The 21,272-nt window shown below is 39.3% G+C and overlaps 1 long non-coding RNA gene across 1 annotated transcript; it reads right to left on the bottom strand.

Annotated features, from left to right (window-relative positions):
* Positions 1-19,308: 19,308 nt before the first annotated feature.
* Positions 19,309-21,031, bottom strand: LOC117829167. The gene is made up of 2 exons (XR_004634561.1): positions 20,943-21,031; positions 19,309-20,327 (listed from the first exon to the last, which is right to left on the bottom strand). It is a non-coding gene; the product is annotated as an uncharacterized LOC117829167 (long non-coding RNA).
* Positions 21,032-21,272: the final 241 nt, after the last annotated feature.

The following is a 21,272-nucleotide window of genomic DNA, read 5'->3' as shown; positions in this document are numbered from 1 at the left end:
ATGTGCTTTATAGGATGTGTAAAAGCATTGTATTAAAGAAATTCCCATCTTTCAACAACCTTCTCACATCTTTATCGTCTTCTATTCATGGAAGGAAAAGATCTTTTTCTCTAACAGCTATGGGACTTTTGCATTGAGTTTCCTCTTTTCTCCCTCTCTGCAGATCAATCCATCTGCCCTTCCTCTGTAGAACAAAGATGCTGCGTCTGAAAGAGAGATAAAAACAAACAGAACAAATGCACTACCTCCGGAGCATGGCATCACATATATTGGTAAATCTATGATAAAGTCACAAAAGGAATCCCTCTCCCTTGAAGACTCACAGATACCCTTCCCTCCATGTATCTGTCTGGCTGAGCACACAAAGAGAATAAATCGTCCCTGTTCATGTGGGAGTCGAGCTTTGAAAGTTTACGTTTTCTTCCTGCCAACGAATTCTGCTGGGATGGAAGGCATACGGGGAGAAGTGTTCCGGGTAGTTCTACAAAATACACATACCTCTGTGAATCTATGAGTAATGTATGTATAATGTAAAAATGTGTGCTGCTAATGCATAAAGAATGAGTTCCATGCACAGTAAATCAAGGGAATATTAATGTGCTCGTTAAAGTCATACATGTTGGTTTGCAATAACTACCGGTTAGCAGAAAGCTGCTCCATTTACAAATAACTTGGTTGTCATGGTTGTAGAGGAAATGGGTGTAGGAAAAAACAAAACACCTTTCCTTTAAGATAAGATAAGATATACTTTATTAGTCCCCCATTGGGGGAAATTCTTTTGTTACAGCAGCTTACAACACGGGACAGGGAAAACAACAATGTACTAACATAGTTAAAAATATAATAACAATAATAATAGCAATGATAAAGGTAAATAGAATAGAATAAAATAAAATATAATAAAATAAAACAATTCAATAAAATAATATAAAATATGGCAACTATACAGATGTATACAAACTATGTACACTTCTATCTGATAAATAGATAAGGTAAGTTATTGCACGGATAAAATTGCATCAGGTTATTTAAAAAAACATACACAATATGAAGAACAGTGCAATTCAGATGGATACAGTAGTTATTTGTGAATGTGCCAAGTCACATAGTAACTTCCATGTAGTGAAATGAAAGATGAGAACAGCTGATTAACGGGACACAGCAGTGCTGGTGTTAAACAGTCTTATTGCAGATGGGATGAAAGACCTGTGGTAGCGCTCCGTCCTGCAGGTTGGGAGTCTCAGTCTGCTGCTGAAGGCGCTGCTCAGGGACCCCACAGTCTCATGCAGGGGGTGAGAGGGATTTTCCATGATGGATGTCAGCTGGGCTAACATCCTCCTCTCACCCACCTCCTCTATGGAGTCTCGAGGACAGCCCAGGACAGAACTGGCTCTCCTGACCAGTCTGTTCAGTCTTTGTCAGGGAGTCAAAGGAAATTAGTACGTGGTGAAGCATTTGCTAAGAGTTTGAATGCTCTGGACGGTGTCTGAAAAGGGAAAGCTAAGCTAATGTTACTTGACTGAAGTTAGTACAACCCAATGTGATGATGTCAGTAGTAAGAACAATCAAAAATGTTATGTTGGGGGCACCATTGGCACGAGTAGTTGCTGCATGTCTTTCCACGCTCTCTACTCCCAATCCAATAGAGGTGAAAATGCCCAAAAATATAACTTAACTCTATATTTACTTTACTTTATATTTAAATATAAATATATCAACATAACTATAAAATGTTATGTTGATATAATATCTGTAATCTGGGATAATGGTTCAATATCACTGTTTCCTTAAGGCACTGTTAGGCCCCGTCCACAGGTGGATATTTTTTTTAATGTAGTTTTGGCCGTTTGGCACAAGTAAACAAAGTTTTAGGTCACAGAAAACAGAGTTTTTAAAAATATCTTCCAAGGTGGAGGATTTTTTAAACTTTATTTGTTATTTCCATGAGGACAGCCAAAGTGAAAGTTTTGGAAAATGCTGATGTACTTGTGCCGTATTTGGCAGGTGTGGATAATATGTGCTGTGCATGCGCCACAATGTCAGGGTACCAATTTGTGTACATCAGCTCAGTACTGTAAGGTTTAATTGCATGTTTAGAGGGAAACCCCGCTGTTCTTCATCATTATACCACAGCAAAACGGTGAATAAATAATATAGTTCAATTACTGTTTAAAGAACGCTGTTTACAATTACAGCTCACTCAATAAGACACTTAATACAACTGTGCACTGTTCTATTATGGCGATAGACCGAATATACATTCTCACCACCCACTTGCCTGCCATGCTTATGTGAGTGTTTCCTACTGTTTCTGCTTTATCACTTCTATAACCATAGCTTTAGACATCTTTATTACTCTGCTGTGTAAAATACTTAATTCTGATTGGTCAAAACCCCCTAACAATGTTAATTTATTCTCAATAGTAAGACAACAACCTGATCATGCACATTACATCACATCAAAAAAAAAAACATAGACAGGAGTCCGGCACATTTCACCACTGCTTGTTCACACTGAGGCAAAAACTTTACTGTTCAGTTAGCATTCAGTTTGATTTTCAGTTTAATGTGAATTGTAATAAATAAGCAGACAAATAAGTTACGTTGAGCATGAATTTAAATTTTCCTTTCAGTAATAATTTGAATCTGTTGCCATGGAAGCGTTATCGACTTTTGAAGTAGAGAAAAAAAAATTCAGGTTGAGGTCCTGCTCACCCAGTCAGGAATCTGATTTTCTTAACAACCCATTTACTATACATGACCAAATACTCAATGAAATTATCTTTCAGCCATAATTCTACTGTAGGGCTTATTTGTTCATTCCTACATAATGACCAGATTTTTGTGTTACAGCAGTATGTCCCATTGCAACCGCTGTCCATGGTGCTGAAGTTGAATCTGCTCCTAATGGTACCAGACATACACACCAGCAATCAGGTGGTCTTCGCAGACCAAAGGTTTCTTTAACTGATATAGCTCAACATTTGCCCCACCAGCATATCTGACTATTCAATGAATCCTTTGCTCCAGATTGTGTTGGCCTAGGCCTGGATAAATAAACAACCAATGATATATTAGAATAATAGTGCAGTATTAGATGGATACAAGACATTGATAGATAGATAGATAGATAGATAGATAGATAGATAGATAGATAGATAGATAGATAGATAGATAGATAGACAGACAGACAGACAGACAGACAGACAGACAGATATAATCTGCCATTGTGTTTCTTCATGTCAGATGTCCTGTCCCAAAAGTTGTTCTTTTTGTAATTTTTCTTAAATCAAAAAACATGCCCGTATCATTGTATGATTGGTCCGCTGGGTTGACTTTATTGCTTTTTTTTCCAGATATTTTGTTATTCCTTCAACAGATTTCCTGATATCTCCTCCTGACATTGTATTTCTAAGTGTGTACAATATGTTGTATAAGCTTGTTCTGTTCAGCATTTGTAATTCCACTTGTCTCAGCCCCCTTTGCTGGAGTATGAACAATTCTACGACGGTTTAAAAAACGGTTTCTAAAGAGTTACGTGACACCATGATGTCTTTTGACAAATTTGGAAAATAACCCTGTCTCATTTTTGCAACCCTGTATCCCTCCTCTCTATTATCCCTATATGCAGAAAAGTTCAAATGTAACCATATGCCAGGGTGAGGAAACAAAGTTGAAAAGAAAAGGAAATGCAGAGACACTCCAAAAGATCTTGAGTGTGATCAAGATAATGGTTAGCTCAGCAGCTATGAAAGTCAATCAGCCAGCTCTGTGAAAGCCATCGGTGTGTCAGCAAGCTTGTCAAACAAAACAAGTCTTTTTTAAAGATGACAAGTAGTTTCTTTGTCCCACATCCAGAAATGCATGACTTAAATCCTTGTTTTATGTGGAGGAAAAAGAAAGAATTTAGAAAATAATTCCCTGCATGAATGAGCTCTAGTAAATCAGCATTGACTGATTTATCAACTTACTTGTACCGCTTGCAAGAGTTGATGATTTGAAAGAAATCCTACCTATTGACCATTACAAATGTGATTGCAACAGCGTTTCTCTTTTTGGAATAATCAGAATGTCTGGACTCACTTGTGCTGCCTTATGTCTGGTGTACTCTCCTGTACGACTCATTTATGACCATAAATTACAACTCGTAACACGAAGGATGAAAGCTTTTCTTCAAAAGTCTTAAAGAAATATGCTTAGGATTTAGTGTCTATCTAAAAAGATTAGCCAGCCTGTAATAAATACATATTGTGCATAAAGTAATGCTTCCATTGTCCAACAGAACTCGCTTGGAGTTTAGAACCAATGGCCAGCAATGTGAATAGCTTCCTTGCACTTGTTCACATGACTGAGTTAAACTCACAGTCAGATGTCCAATCAAAACAGAGTCAGAAGCTATTTTGTTCTTACTTCTAATGAGTAGTAAAACTCCTCGTTCCGGGTCAGAGTTGATGTACTTCATGTGGGGCGATTAAGGCGGTTGAGAGTTAATTGAGTTTTGCTGCCTGTTGACTTGTTTCAACGCCTCCGAAAAAGTGATGCAAGTCCAGAGGTTGTTGTCGAGCTGGAATGAAGTAGATGCTAGTTAATTGTGGAGCTGTCTCATTTGCAGATGCCCTGCTGGTGAAGCCTCCCGGACTCACCTTCTCTCCTGCCAAACACCCTTACTGGTAATTATGGACTAATTAAACACTAACACACACACACACACACACACACACACACACACACACACACACACACACACACACACACACACACACACACACACACACACACACACACACACACTTAAATACACCCACACCACACATACATATAGTGGGATTAAAAACATCACATAAACACTTGTAGGGAAAACTTTTATGACTTAGACATCAAGAAGAGGTTAAGAAAGTTCAGCTTAGAGTGTTTTCTGTTCACACTTTGAAATGGGTATTTATGTAGTATGCAGCAGAATGAGTTAATTAAGACATTCAGTGGACATTCAGATTGTATGTCTTGTGACTTTCCACATACATGTGAGGTTTAAAGCTGAATGATATGATGATATGATATTACATTAAAAGACATCAATGTGACCTCATGTTCACATAGAGAGTACTCTACATGTGATTCTTGTGTTCTTTGGTCAGATAAAAATGTAACATTGCAACATTGCTATGTGATCTTATGAAAACTGTTAACAGTCCTTTTCACCTACATTAATTTCATATTTCATGACAGGCTCGGACCCGAACCACATTTTGCCGAATCAGCAGAATTAGTTTGTTGTCATCATTTGATAGATATACCACCTCACACTATGTAATAATATATATACCACCTTATACTATATATACTATATTCCCAACTCATTTCAAATTATTGCAGGGACCTTTCTGGAATGTGTGGCTGTGTGTTCAAACCGGACCCTGAGATAGCATTATTTGGGTATTCTCCATCTTTATATAATCAAAGTATCTCTTTGCAGAGCACCATCATGTATGGTATGGTATTTGCTAAGAAAGTGATATTAAACCTCTGGAAGTCTGACACTGTGCCCAGGTTCAAGACCTCGCTATCTGACCTCACCTGTGTACCGCACATGAAGAAAATCCGGTATGGCATAATGGGCAATCTTAGCAAATTTTTCAACATCTGGCAGCCTTTTTCTGATTATCTTGCCTGATTGGACAGAGTTCCCGGACAGTGACTGATTTTACTGCTCACCGCTTACCTCTCTCTAAACATTTGTCTTAAGAAATATTGTGCTAGTGATGCCATGAAGCATAATGTTCTTCAATGTAAGCCCTGTTTTGTTTGTTTTCTTGATTGTTCGTTTTTTTGTTTTTGTTTTTCTGTCTGACTTTATTCTTTATACTCTGTAAAACCTTCTGAAAATCTTAATAAAAACATGGTTAAAAACAATAAATTATTGCAGGGACTCAGCTGAGTAGTAGTAATAGAAAGAACATGATGTTGAGCTGTCGGGTTCTGTCGAATCAGAAATAAGAAGTGTTGTCCCTAACCTTTCAGTTTTGTGAAAAGCTGCATTGTTTTATGAAATGTTGTTGTGTTTAGTTAAATGTCGTTTTCTGTAATGTCGTTGTGTTTCCTGAAATGTTGTTTTTTGTAAAATGGTTTTTTTTAAATGTTGTGTTTTGTGAAATCTTGTTGTCTTTTGTTAAATATTGTTGTTTTTCTTTAATGTTATGGTATTTCCTCATATGTTGTTGCATTTTTCCCTTTAGGGCCACTGTACAAACCAAAGTACCATGGACTTAAAATCGTATTCATGTGAAATCTAAACACAGTCTGTCTATGCAGCATGCTGACTATCACTCTGTCTGACACCAGCCCAATGCTGAAGCTTTTAGTTGTTAAAAATAAACGAAAAATAATCAGTCTTTATACTGACGGTGTCTGCCTTTTGTATGTCATACAGAAGAACCAGTTTTAATTTCAGTTTCATAATTAGCTATAAACTCCTCTTAGGAACTTGAATTAAATGTGTCAGTGTGATTTCTGACATCTTGATCCAAAGTACATATCAGAGTTTACTTCTACCTGACACATCCTCCTCTGCAAAAGAAAAATTAGACTTTCCTTTTCCTGACAGTATTTTGAACCGGGATTAATTAAGGTAAGACAGCTGTCAGCTGAAAATTCATTTTTTCTTACATTTCAACAATCTGTTTCCGTCTACACTTGCTGCCTTTCTCACTTGCTTGACCTCAGTGTGACTGTCACACTTCAGTTGTCACTCAGAGATGCAGTGCTTGGCTGTTTTGTTGTACATCATGTTTAAAGAAGACACAGCAACAGGCTGAGAACAGTTCATCCAGCTTGCCTTCCAGTCAACAGGTGCCTCACTTAAAGTAGAAGTAGTCTGTTCAGGTTATGAAGGGTAATGTTAATTTGACATTATTGCTGTGCCAAAACTCAAAGAATCCAGAGATTATTATTTTAAACCTTGCAAGGATGTGGATCATAACAGAGCAGATGTGGAAACTGGATTGATGTGTTTTATATCAGGTAAAAAAAAATAAAAATAAAAAAAATCCTGAGAAAAACACAACAACATCTAAAAAACACAACATGTTGCTTATTGGAACGATCAGATTGAAAGGTAGCAGGCCTATCCTCAACACCATGGGGCTTCTTTGATGAGCTCTCTTGTGTCGGCCTTTTCATTCCACAATTTGGATATTGTACTTCAAAAGCACAGTTCAAACTACGGAGTCAGGAATGTGTTTCATTTCCATCTCCCATGGGCAATCCTTGCCAGGATTCAAACCCAGGACCCTTGCATTGAAAGGCAGCAGCCCTGCCCACCACAGCACAGGGCAACTTTGTAGTAGTTGCCCTTTTAGGTTTTTTCATTTAATAATAATAATAATAGTTATATATATAGTTATAGTAGTATAGTTTTATATAGCGCTTTTTAATAACTCAAAGACGCTTTACAGGAGAGACAATAAATAAATACAATAAAGACATATAAGACAAGCAGACGACAAGGGAAGAGGTGGAATAATTAATGTGTGGGGAATGCCTGTTTGAAAAGGTAAGTTTTTAACTGTTTCTTAAATGAATGAAGTGAGTCAGAAGCACGGATGTGTGGGGGGAGAGAGTTCCAGAGGGTGGGGGCGGCTATGGCAAAGGCCCGGTCCCCCAAGGTACGGTGCTTGGATTTTGTAATGGGAGTGAGGAGGTTGGAGTCAGAGGATCGGAGGCGGCGAGAGGGGTGGTAGTACTGGAGAAGGTCAGTGAGGTATTGGGGGGGCCAGGTTATTGAGGGATTTGTACGTGGTGAGCAGGATCTTGAAATGGATGCGCTGTTTTACGTGGAGCCAGTGGAGCTGTTGAAGGACAGGGGTGATGTGGTCTCTGGAGCGGGAGTGGGTGAGTAGCCGGGCAGCAGAGTTCTGTACGTATTGTAGTTTTTGTAGATGGGAGAAGGGAAGACCATACAGGAGGCTATTACAGTAGTCGAGTCGTGAGGATATAAAAGCATGAATTAGGGTTTCAGCAGCGGATTTGGAGAGAGTGGGACGGAGGCGGGCGATGTTGTGGAGGTGAAAGAAGGCAGTTTTGGTGATGTGACGGATGTGGGGTTGGAAGGAGAGAGTCTGATCGAAGATGACGCCAAGGTTTTTGATCTGAGGGGAGGGGGTGACTGAGTGACCGTCTATGGAGAGCTTGAAGTCCTGGGCGGAGGGGAGGAGGGATTTGGGACCGATGATGATGATTTCAGATTTGTTACTATTGAGTTTTTAACATTTTTTGGGAGTAGTTTAAAAGCACAGCTCATGCACAATGTTAGGAAAGTGTTTAATTTCCATCTCACGTAAGAAGCCCTTAGCTGTATTTGAACCCAGAACCATATGTTTAAAAGGTAGCAGGCCTATCTTCAACACCATGGGGCTGCTTCAGTCAGATCTCTTTTGTAGGCCTTTTCATTACTACCAGCATAAACATAAACTGACACCTATGCTTGTATGGATCTTAGTGATTTCAATAGACTGTGAAACTAAACAGTCTTGTCTTTCACCATAACTTGTATGGATACCTGAGTGTAACAATCTTCATGTCTTCACAATAGACACCCAAAATAAATCACTTTAAACACCAAATCTATTTTGAAAAAAAGAAACCAAACTTGTTGTTAACATGTCCACATGTCCACGTCATCTCATGATTATCTGAGAAATGATCTGTCATTTTGACCAATGGACAACAGGAAGATTGATCTCAGTGGCAGGTCACTGACAGGCAGTGCTTTATTTCCATCTCCCATGGACAGTCCCCGCCAGGATACAAACCAAGGACCCTTGCAGTGAAAGTCAGCAGCCCTGTCCTCCACACAGCAGGCCAACTTTGCTTTGCTTGCCCCTTTTGGTCTTTTCATTTCACATTTTTTTTGTAGTAGTGGTTTAAAAGCACAGCTCATGCACATTGTGGGGGAAGTGTTTAATTTCCATATGCCACATCTTAACCCTCCTGTTGTGTTATGGGTCAATTTGACCCATTTTAAAGTTAATCTTAGGAAAAATGTTCAAAGTATTTTTTCGGTATGAAGCTTCTTCTGCTTGGCTTAATTAGTGCAATCAACATATATAATAATTTATCAACATCAATTCATAAAAAATGATAATAAATAAAATACAAAATAAAATTTAAAAAAATCTAGGTCATGCAAAACTATTGTAATTATAGTTAGGGCTTTCCAATGTACATAAAAAACTTTTAACATGAATTTTCATAAAAAACGAGTGAGTTATCCTCATTGAACCATGATCTGTGAGAATTAAAAAAAAACACCATTGCACTAAATATTGATTTAAATGGTTAGTAATGGAGTTAATAATGAGATTGAAAAATGTTTATTGGGATTTTTTTGGGGGGGTTCTGACACTTTTGGATCATTAAATATGCCCCGGGTCAAATTGACCCAGAAACATTATTGCTGTCCCTAAGAAACCAACATAACAAGAGGGTTAAAATATATTGAATCATTGTTGGCCTGTGGCATGTCATCACTCTTTGTCATTAAAGTTTAAATTTATTGAGCTGACATCAGACATTTTGAATGTGGACAGCATCAGTCATATCAGAAAGACATATATTGACTTCATATTTAAACAGTATCAAAATGGTCCCACTCAGGGGGGTCAGATGTTCTTCAGATGTAACTATTTAGAAGTATGTGGTTGTACAATATCTATTATGGATTTCATTTTATATGGGTCATAATTGAAGATAGCTAGGCAAAAAAAGATCTCTGAATTATTCTGCCCATTGTATGCAGCTCAAAATAATTGCAGCATATTCAATATGATACAAAAAATAACACAGAAGTGGTGTGCATCTTCACCAAAGAAGTAAATATGTTACAGTGAGCTGTGTTACATTTGTGGTTGCATGTTAACTGTAAGGAGCCCTCGTCTTTAAGCAGAAAAAGAAAGAAAGAAGGGGGGGATCAAGATTAGGATTGCCTTTTGGCTAAAACTAAAGCTGCTATGATTAAAAATTCTACAACTTCTTCTAAATTGCTCTTTTGGTGAAATTGTTTCCTCAGCGGACATTGGTTGTTTGGAAGGCAATTACAAATTACAAACCAAAAAGGCTTTGTTGATTTGGAAGAGAGCAGCACACACTTGTCAGAATTGGTTTTTAAACTTGCACTGATTCATTTTCTGTTTATCAGATTCATGGATACCTCTTTCTATCACTAAAATGGGTCTTGTTGTGAGTAGTCAGCTGCTTCATTTAGCCAGCAGCCAACACTTTGAGGACTGGGCTCATGAAAAGAATGATATTTTTTATATTTACTTTGGTTCATAATTTCTTGTTGTACCCTTCTGTTCTCTGTTGTGAAACTTCTCCCTTCCTGCTTCCTTCTTGTCTTTGTAAACAGTTTTAACATCATGTGTTGGCAATGCACCGCAGGGCTCAGCATCCACCTCCAGTCTGTCTGTGAGCTGCCTTGTTATCCCACGTGCTATCATCATCAGAGCCCTGCTCCCCATACAGCCCAATTCATCTGAGCCTCCAGCTGCTCCCTCCATGGACGTACATAATATTTACTCAGCCTGGCCCGCGTCCAGCCGTTGAATGCAAATCATAGATGTTGTGCTCTGTTGAAGGAAATATCGTCCACATTTTTCTCAACACAAGGAAGTGGTGTGCCAAGCTCGCTTTCAAGGTCAGCGATTGGTGCCGCTGAGAGGCTCTCGCCCATCTGGAGAGAGAAAAGCATAGTGTCCTTCATGCAGAGCTGGCTAGTTTCTCCACAATGCAGCTCTGTCGTGAGTGTGAGGCATACGCTGCAGATATGCCTGTCTGATCAACAGGTGGTGACTAAATACAATCACTCTCATTCTAAATATTCTCTTCATTTTTGGTGCTATCAGAACAACATACCCACCACAATGATACATGCAAGGGAACCAGGAAAGAAACTTTTGTGGTCACTCATGTTCATTCCTTGTTACCTAAAGCTCCTGTAAGGAACATTCTGTTTGTGTTGACTTTAATTCCTGTGGACAAGGAGGAACGTATCACATCCTTGCTAACGGCTAAATTCCACGAGATCTGTATTCGGTCTGACTTTGCACTGTCATAGCACTAGGTTTCAGTTGCATTCAATGGGTTCCCTTCCATTAGCATTCCACCAAATTCACTATAAATCCAAGGGAACAAAGGCCATGTCTTGTCTGTCTTGTTGGTTTTCAGTCGACGCAGTCCAGTCAGTGGTCGAGGCCATGGCCACCAGGATTTCCTATTTGCCTTGTCAGAGGCATTACTTACATTGAAATCAGCTATTTGGGTTGTGCTTCGACAGGCTGCAGAGACAGTAGTTTCTTTGGATTTTAATATTCCTTTTGTTGATGCTTTAAATGGTAACTTTGGCAATCATCGTCATTTTGAGTCATTACAGAGTTAAGTTAAGCAGATTTAAATGTTGCCACTCTGTTGAGTTACCTATTAACGTGAGAAACCTACAACAATATATCCCATCCATCCATCCATTATCTTGACCGCTTATCCCGTTGGGGGTCACGGGGGAATGGAGCCTATCCCAGCTGGCTTCGGGTGGAAGGCAGGGTACACCCTGGACAGGTCGCCAACCTATCACAGGGCCAACACAGAGAGACAGACAACCATCCACGCTCACACTCACACCTACGATCAATCAACCTGGTGAGCATGTTTTTGGACTGTGGGAGGAAGCTGGAGTACCCGGAGAGAACCCACGCATGCACGGGGAGAACATGCAAACTCCACACAGAAAGGCACCTGCCCAGCCGGGGATTTGAACCAGGAACCTTCTAGCTATGAGGTAACAGTGCTACCCACTGCACCACCGTACAGCCACACAACAATATATATACATTTTTAATAATCTTATACAAGAAGTTCAAGTAGATGTCATTATTGAAGTTAGCCCTACTTCGTTTGGGGTAAGCCCCTATATTTACCACGCCTGGCCACCCCAACAACAGTCAGTTCCCTAGTTTGGTCACAAAACAGTCTGGCCTCACCACTGAGTCCAGTATCTGTATGATGAATACCATTGCTTAGATGCCTGTCTGGTTTGTTCATTGTAACACTGTCAAAATGATTCCAATGTCAAGACAATAGTTCTGTTCTTCATGTCCACCCCCCCACCACAACCCTCCTTGGTTATATTATCCCTTAATTAACATTCAGTTTTATATATTAGTTTTACCACACATTTCAGTGTGCAACAGCTGAGAGATCCAATATTTTCTACTCAGAGAAAAACTCCAACCACAAGGCTTGTTTTTTGTCAACTATTTGTATTTTGTGTTGAGCGGGGAGTCTTTTGGATGCCACCGTGACAATAATCATTGATACAAAGATTATGAGAGCAGTTGATTTGTGAAGATTCACACATACAAAAAAATTAATTGTGTAAATTTAGCAGCAATTAGAGATGTAGGACTTCTTTCTGGAGAAAGACTGCCAAACAGATCCACAATGGGGGTGGTATGATATTATTATATTTTATCGTACACCATGGCGTAGCTCTGTTCTACATGAGAGAGGACATGGAAGAGGGGAGTACTTGGCAGAGGTAGAGACAAATGTTACCTGTTGCTATTTGGCAGGAATGTGTTGTTTAGCTTGCACAGAGCGGCTTTGTTTACTAACCGTGTTCAGAGCCAAGGCTGTGTACAAACCTAAATAGTTATCAGCACACAGACAATTCACAGCCAGCAGACCATGAAGAGATAATTTCTGAATTTTAACATTAACATACAAGACTCCCACACCTTACCTGTATGACTCAAACTCATCATGTTTGGACAAAAAGGGTTTTTATTCCCCTGATGTCACCATCTAGCTGGGTGGGTTAATTATTTTTTCTCTAGTGATAGGGATTGGACATTTTTTTATCCACCATAATTACTCTAATGTCAAGTATTTTAGGAGTAATGCTTCCCTCTGGCTGGGCCATGAAGAAGAAAACAAGAGGGAGAAAAATCTTTAAATATGCTTTTAGCCCTGTGGGTTTCAACCCCTACCTGTTAATGAAATGAAAAAAATGTAGGTAAATGAAACAGGAATGTCTGTATTTCATGCTGCACCAAATGCTGAGATCATGATAATGAGAAAGTGTTGAAATCAAATAAAACATTAGCTCTGACCACATGCAGACTCTGGCAGTATCAAAAGGGTTTTCCAATAAGATAAGCTAAGATACTCCTTATTTCGTCCCACAACGGCGAAATTCATGGAGTCACAGCAGCAAACAAGAAGGTGTACAGCACAAGAATTTCAACAAGAATATATATATATATAAATATATAAAAAGTCCCTCAGAGGCGACAGCTTGGCCGTAATTCTCCTGTCAGCCACCAGCTCCACAGGGTCCAGGACTGAGCTGGCCTTCTTCCCCAGTTAGTTCAGTCTTGCTCTCCTGTATCCTGTCCGCCCACAGCAGGTGAAATCCTTCCAATGTGGCGTTCGTGTCCGGTGTCAGCTCTGTTAGCATGATGCTACTCTGGTGCTGGGTTAGCTCGTCCACCTTATCGTTGATAGATCTTACATTCCACATAACTGTGGGTGGAAGGACAGGTCGCTGTCGTCTTTTTTAGCTTGCACCTCAGTACCAGCACGTCGTCCTTGCCTCCTTCTCCTCAGCTCGAAGGGAACATCGGGCCTAGCATCATTTAGCAATGACATGCTACGGGCTGCTAACAGCTTATCTCGTGTGTAAACAATGCGACCATGGTTACACGTAGGATCTCTGGACACACACAGGTGCAAATCCAACTACGTGGGTAATGTGATATGACAGTTAATGAATCAAGATGAAAACATGAGCAACATAGTCTCATGGCAGCTGAAAAAAGGTCTATGTTGATTAGCTTGAGGAAACGTAACAACAAAATCTTCTTTTTTATTGTGTTTTTTAAGTACTTCAAAGGAAGTTTCAGGAATATTAATTAGTAGCACAGATATCTAACAGGGGTTTCTTAATATTTCGTGTCCATAAAGTGCTGAAATAACCACTCCCCCACTCACCACTCACAATAAAGAGATAGACAGTTCATGTTGAGTCCTCACCTGTCATATGAAATAGATGTGTGAAGTATGTTTCTACAATTTAAAACACCAAGAAAAGAAAATATGCCACATTTAAATGCAAAGAAAGCTACAACAGCCTGTTGCTATGCAAGCCAACTAAGGGAAATTGTATAGAACCTAGTTCTGACCCTACATTGTTGTCGCCAACGTCGTTGTGAGTACTATGAACTTGTGCGTCAATGTGTCCCCATCGCTTTGCAATACTCTGCCAAAACGCTTGTGGGCAATGTGGTCTGTGTGATAGTCGTATCACCTGTTTAAAGTCCCATTACGTTTTCTGTTTGCTTTGTCACAGCAGTACCGAGCGTTTCATGTTAAATTAGAGCTGATACATGTTGACATGTAATATCATACAGCAATTACTGCAAGCAAGAATGGACAGGAAAAAAAGGAGGTGATAAAAGGTGCAGTGATTCTGGTAAATGTTGTAACAAGCGGGAAATGCAATGCCGCCTAGTGGACCAATCACATGGCTTGCGGTCCGGGTTGCTTTAAGGCTTCTGTACTGGAATATGGCAACACAATCCTTTTGCATAGGGTATGGTGTTAATTCAGATAACATTTGTTCCTTGGTTGAATCATCTAGTAAGAGATAATATCACAGTTACTTTAGATATGAATTAACTATAACTAATCAACGCATTCCATGCACTTGCTGATCATTCTAAGCAACTATATGCTGTTTAACACAGGCACTTATACACGGGGCAGCCTTGAAAAGAGGGTATGAAGTTCACTTGCACTACTTTCACTAATTTGTTAATCGTGCATCAGAGCACGGAGCTCTTCAGCATTGGGGCTCTGGGTTTGGTTTCCCCATCAGCGTGTACCAAATGTGATGTTTTTTGGATGCCAACTATCTATACAGCATGCTAACAGAAATCAACATTTCTTGTCAACAATGCTTTGGCCTCAGTGTCCGTGAGCAGCAGGAATATGTGCCAGAACTGCTTTCCGTTTGTTGATTTGATTTGACGTCTGTGGGCTGCTTGTCTCCTTTGTTGCTCTTGTTATGCACAGGTTGTTGTCAAGGGGTTTTGACCAATCAGAATCAAGTATTTAACATGGCCAGGTGATGGGTAAGGTCATTTTAACAATAGCCCCATCACTGACCAGGAAAAAAGCCAATCAGAGTTAAGAATTTTGGGGTGGCCAATGTTAAATGGTAAATGGACTTGTATTTATAAAGCGCTTTTCTAGTCTTTCTGACCACTCAAAGCGCTTTTTACACTACTCGTCACATTCACCCATTCATACCCATTCACTCACTGATGGTAGAGGCTGCTACATTAAGGGACCATCAGAGTTAGCTAATCTCATTCGTTCACATTCACACAACAGAGGGAGCAATTTGGGGTTAAGTGTCTTGCTCAAGGACACTTCGGCATGTGACTGCCGGAGCTGGGATCAAACCACCAACCTTCAGATTGATAGACGGCCGACTCTACCCACTGAGCCACAGCCACCCCAATGAGATTTCAAGGGGCCCATGCCATCTCTGGACACCCATCCGGACAAGCCCCTGCAGAAGCTGAAGAACACATTGAAATATGTTTTTAATGTAGTCAGTTCGAAATGCCATTCCTGAAAATTAGAGTAGATCTACAATTGATCAATAGACAGTTTCTGTGCTGGCTATTGAAGCTTCTGTTCAAAGTGCAGTTTGTCCCTGAGGGTGGGTTTAAATGTCCTCTAACGAGTGGAGTCACTGTGTGGTGTGTTAGTTTCACTTGTTGAAAATTACAACAAAAAAAAAAGGTGAATTTTGGTTCAAAGAATCTGACTGCTGTTTCAGAGGCATGCAGTCGAAGAATCAAATCCTCGGGGAACACCCTGATTCTTTGTTATTTTTCTTCTAATTTTCCAACACAGATATGATTGATTCAGTTATGTAGTACAATTCATCAGTGATAAATGCCGGCTATCTTTGAACCTCATTTATAAGACTGGTTTTTAAAGTAGATGTCATTTTTTTTATATGAACGTGGATGGATGAAAGAACATGTAAGCGTTGTGCACTCGTCTCAAGCAACACTTCCATAACCCTGTGATGGCCACATGTTATTTTTAGAGCTCTGACGGATGATAATGAGCATGTAAATGTTTGGTTTCCTTCCAGCGCAGCAGAGAGAGTGAGCCAGACTCTTTCCCCCATACAGATTTCTCCGGTTAAATCATCCCAATTAGCCAACAAACCCAGACGGTGTCTCTTGGGAACATGCTCCCAGCAGGAGGGCCAGATTAAATGAATCAGACTGTGCAGCAACGCTTGTGTTCCTTAAAAAAAACAACAACACTTTTCTTCTTTCAAAGTCTTTGATTCCAGACTGAATGGATTTCCAACAGATACATATTTAATGATTGTGTTTTCCACACCTTTTTGGCTCCATATAGGGATTTGAATTCTAATCATTGCTGGAACATTTTGAACATTTTCACATCTTTCAGTCCCTGTGTACTCTGCTCTGAAGTCTAACCTGATGTATAATGAGGATCTCCTCAGCTAGCTAACAATCACACACTATTAAAGTCACGGTGCAGGGCCTGAAATCCTTTTGTTCACCACAAAGTACTCTTTTAATATCTTATTTTAAGAATATTGGCTTTTTATAATTTAGGCTTTTGTTCCACTTGACTCTTAGAGGATATTATCTGGGGAAGCTCAGACTCAACCTTTAGAGAATGATACATCAAATGCACATGTAGAATTTCTTCTCTTACTTCTGCTTTCTTAGAAAATTTAATATCTCACATTTAATGACTCTGATCACAGAGCTTTTTCCATTAAAGCGTGTCACTTTGTGAGTTCAGTTCAGTTCAGTCAGGGAGACTACATTTAATACTCCCTCCTCTCCTTCTCGCTCACTAAACTAAGCCCCATCTCTTTCTGCCTTTTTTAACAGTTCCACTTTCTTCTACTGCAAAAGGCTAAAAAGTACCCCCTTGCAGCCATTTTATTAAATATGAAAACTACCACTTCTCCCAATTCTATGTGTTTGTAACTGGTGGGCTTCTGAATTATGTTGTGATTGGGAATGATGACGCTAAGTACAGTACCTCCAACATTGCAGCCCACTCTAGCTCCTACACAGATGAAACTGCAGCGTGTAAGTTAGCAACAAATTTCATGCACAAAATTAGCATAACTTGCCGTGCATGTTTAGCTAGCTCACTAAGCATAAAAATAATAGTTTGTACATGACATGTAAATTATATCAATGTTATTTACAGCATTTATATTTACAGTCTATGGTCAAGTCGTGCCGTGCCTTCCTGCACGTTGGACTCCGCTGCGCTGGGTATCACATGATGTCCTGAACATGGACCATATAGTACTAAAAGTAATACATTATATGCTGGAGTTTCTTTGTGCTCTGGTTTTGAGTCTGACAGCTTGAACATGTAGCCTTCTCTCCATGCTGCTCCATTAGTATGATTGACGTTTCAATCAAAACGTTAGCTGCCACGCCCACACGGTCCTGAGATACGGACTTAACTTGAAAAAAGGCTGAACAAGGACTTCTAATAATTACAGATGTTTATTTCTGCTCCGATTTTCCTTGATGCTTAATGAACTATTGATTCGAAAAAAGGAATTTTGATATTTCATATGAAATAAAATTAATATTCCAAGTCACGTTCCCGCAGGCTGAAAGCATTTTTGCCACAATGTTTACCAAATTAAAACCCTTATTTTTTACCTCTTTAATTTTAATTTTAGTTTTAATTGCCAATAACTTTTTAGTAATTGTTATTTTATAGGCTCTTGTTTGCTTTATATTTTTTTGCACTGTCTACTTTGCTACTGTGACATTTGAATTTCCCCGTTGTGGGACGAGTAAAGGACTATCCTATCCTATCTTTTTTGTCTCAGTGGCAGTCAGCAGTGGTGAAATGTGACGGACTCATTTCTGTTGATTTATTTGATATGATGTGTTGCGTTGCTTTTGTTGATAAGAATTAAAACCATTGTTTTGGGATTTTGACCAATCAGAATCAAATATTTGACGCACCTGGGTAATTATAGTCTGTTGTTGGTGTTAGGTGGTGAGATAAAAGACAGTGGACTGTGCCAAGGAAAGAACAAAGCTGACTGAGGGGATGAACTTTAAAGTAAAAATTAAAAGAAGGAAAATTTGATTAAGAAATGTATTCATTAGACCTGCTGTGAAAAATAAGCAACATAAGTCAAACCTCCTATTTTGTATTAGAATATATGTGAAGCCTCATATGGTACATCCCTCTGACTGCACTTTAAATGTTACCATCAGGGCTCATCCTTATGTAAGGGAAGTATCTGTTCTGTGTCATGGACCATCAGACTAATTCAATTGAAGCTATGAGTATAATTGTTTTTCTATCGATTTTAAAAGGAAATATCTTTTAGAGTTATGTTTACATAATAAACCTTTGTGACAATTCAAACCAAAGAACATTTTCAAATTACATTATTTCTAAGTCTTCCAGAGCAAACTGAGTCTTGTGCCTAACGTTTATGTGATCTTATTCTATCTTTGCAGAGTGCTGCAAAAGACTTACTAGAGAGCAAAATGTGTGAATTCTGTAGATACATTAAGAAGCAAAGTCCTGGGCAACCAAACATAAAAAAATCAGACATACTCTCTCATTGATCTATCTCTTTTTCTAATAATCCCTTTGCAGATTCATTAGCACGATGTATTCTTTATTTAATTTCTCACAAAAGCCCTGGGAGAATATGAGGCCCCTCTGAGCCACAATAAAGACACCCAAGCATGTGCCTGAAATAAACTTATTAACCAGCGCCAATTAGGCCAACATTTTGTTTGAGATTCTACTGCCGAGGAGACCTTGTTAAGACATCGCCAAACGAGTGCAGAAACAGAAGGGCCGTGAGCGTGTGGTGGACAGCAGAATGGCTCCAAGAGTTGGGAAAGTGTAAACTTGGCTTTGGCCAAATTATGTACTGGCCCTTCATGACATATTTAATGTTGCTATGGTAAAGAGAGCCGTCAACAACACTGGCTGTAATCCAATTGGAATAGATTCCACATCATTAAAGATTGCTGATTTTAGTAACATCTAGTGGCCGCCAAAGGAACGAGGTATACGTAGATGACACCAAATAAATAATCTCACATGTAAAAACAATAAATGCAGTTTGAAACTGATCTGCTTCAAAAAAGAAGTCTCTGTTCAACACAGTAAGAAACACAGTAAGCTATCGTCGTTGAGCATTTTATGTTGTTCTTCTATACAATTTGGTCATTTTTTAAAAACAGAATTTAATTTGGATTAAACGGTCTATGTTTCTAAGGTGCTGAAATTTGGTGGTGTGGTTTTCCATTTATTTTGAAATCTTTTTATTGGAATTTTTCCCTTTTTTCATACATTAATTCACACATCACAACATGTATCAACCAAAAAAAAAAAAGACATTAACAAACAGCAAAAACAACTTAACACGGCAATCCAAGCCTAACACACGTAGAAAATAAAATATACAGAGTAAAACAACAGAAGTATTTCAGGCAGGACAAAACAAAAGAGAAGACAGCAGAAGAAGAAGAAGGAAATGGAAAGAAAAATAAATACATTAATAAATAAAAAAAAACATTTTAAAAATAGGTGTGGTTTTCCATATATGCAAAAAAACAGTTCTTTATCATATAACATCTGACAACCGGAAGACATGCCTAACTCTAACTACATGAACACAACCCTTTAGATATCACAAAGAGAGATTCAAATCAGTCAATTGTCATTGGTTTATATGACTATAGTTGCCTGGGTTGGCAGCCATATAACCATTTAGTAACCTTTGCATGTCACAAGTGCCTTCTTAAAGCTAGTTTGTTTTATAGAGCTGAGTCCCATCTCTGTGTTGAAGTGGAAAATGTATAGACATGTTTACCAAAGGATGGCAAACACAAAGAAAAAAGTATTGTACTGAGGATAGAACCTTGAGGTACACCACGATAAACAAGTCAATTATCACATTTTGTTCCCCAGCTTTCTACAGGAAAGGAGTTTGGCACATTTCAGCTCTGCCCATTGGAACTGTGGTAAAGTCATTTTGTTACAGCACTCACTTTTCTAAATTGGAAAGCATTGTGTCAAAAACTTTACTTTCTGTCTTAGGCTGCAGTCTGGAAATAATAACTGTTACTGAGCACAGAGGGGAGAGCATTCTGAGGAGCGACTGGACCCCAACCATCCCCGATTGGGAAAAGTGGTGCAAGCTCCTGTGAAGAGATAAAATGTATGAGGTCAGAAATGTCAACAGAAATGTTCCTGCATGGTTCCTGCTCACCTTGTCTAACATTAACTTCAATGGAAATGTTCAGTTTATTTTTTTATATAACAAATAAGCAGGCTAGTGTTTTAACTTTTCAGGAAATTTAAGCATGTAGATTAATGTTAATTCACCCTACAAGGAGGCTAATACAAATTTCTTGCCATAGAAGCATTACTGACAGTAGAATCAAAGGGACTATATTTTTTATTTTAAAACCAATATTGAATGACAACTTTTTTATGTCTTTAGTTGGTAGCCGGGTACTAAGCGAGATAATGTAAAGTGAGTAGGTGGTTATGCGCATCAGAATCCTGCCGGGGTGAGACAAGGCTCCTACATGGAGCTGAGGGGTCTTCTCTCACCCTGAAGCAATTCTAATTTGCATAACCACCTGCTCACTATACACTGTCCCTAACATGTGTAAGAGTGGTAGTGGTGCAGCAATCATTTAGTAAGGAAGGTGTGCATTCAGAAACCCTTCCTGACTTATTAACTAAAAACATTGATTTCGTTGACTTTTCTTTTCAAATTGGATTACTTTTGTTTGTCACAGTCTGCTCACCTCCTCCCCTCTGTCAGTAATTTTCCACTCTCCTTGCCTCTGCTCCACGCTGCTGGCCAGCCACACCCCCTCATCAGGCAACCCAGTTCACCTGCACACTCACCTGCTCCTCATCTGCAATCAAGCCGGTTTATAAGCAGCAGCCACTCTCCACTCCTTGCCAGATTGTTCTTTGACCTCATGCAAGACTTTCCAGCGTTCTTCTCCGGACTGATCTCCTGTTCCCGACCCTGCCTGCCCGTGACCATCCCTCCTCACCGCTTCCCAGGAAAACACCTACGCCTTCTGTCCCTGACTACGAGTTCTGCCTTCACCCTTCCGGGGTTCTGC

This window comes from Notolabrus celidotus, chromosome 17, assembly GCF_009762535.1.
Source record: "Notolabrus celidotus isolate fNotCel1 chromosome 17, fNotCel1.pri, whole genome shotgun sequence".
Classification (NCBI taxonomy): Eukaryota; Metazoa; Chordata; class Actinopteri; order Labriformes; family Labridae; genus Notolabrus; species Notolabrus celidotus.
This window is presented reverse-complemented; position numbering and strand designations above follow the sequence as displayed.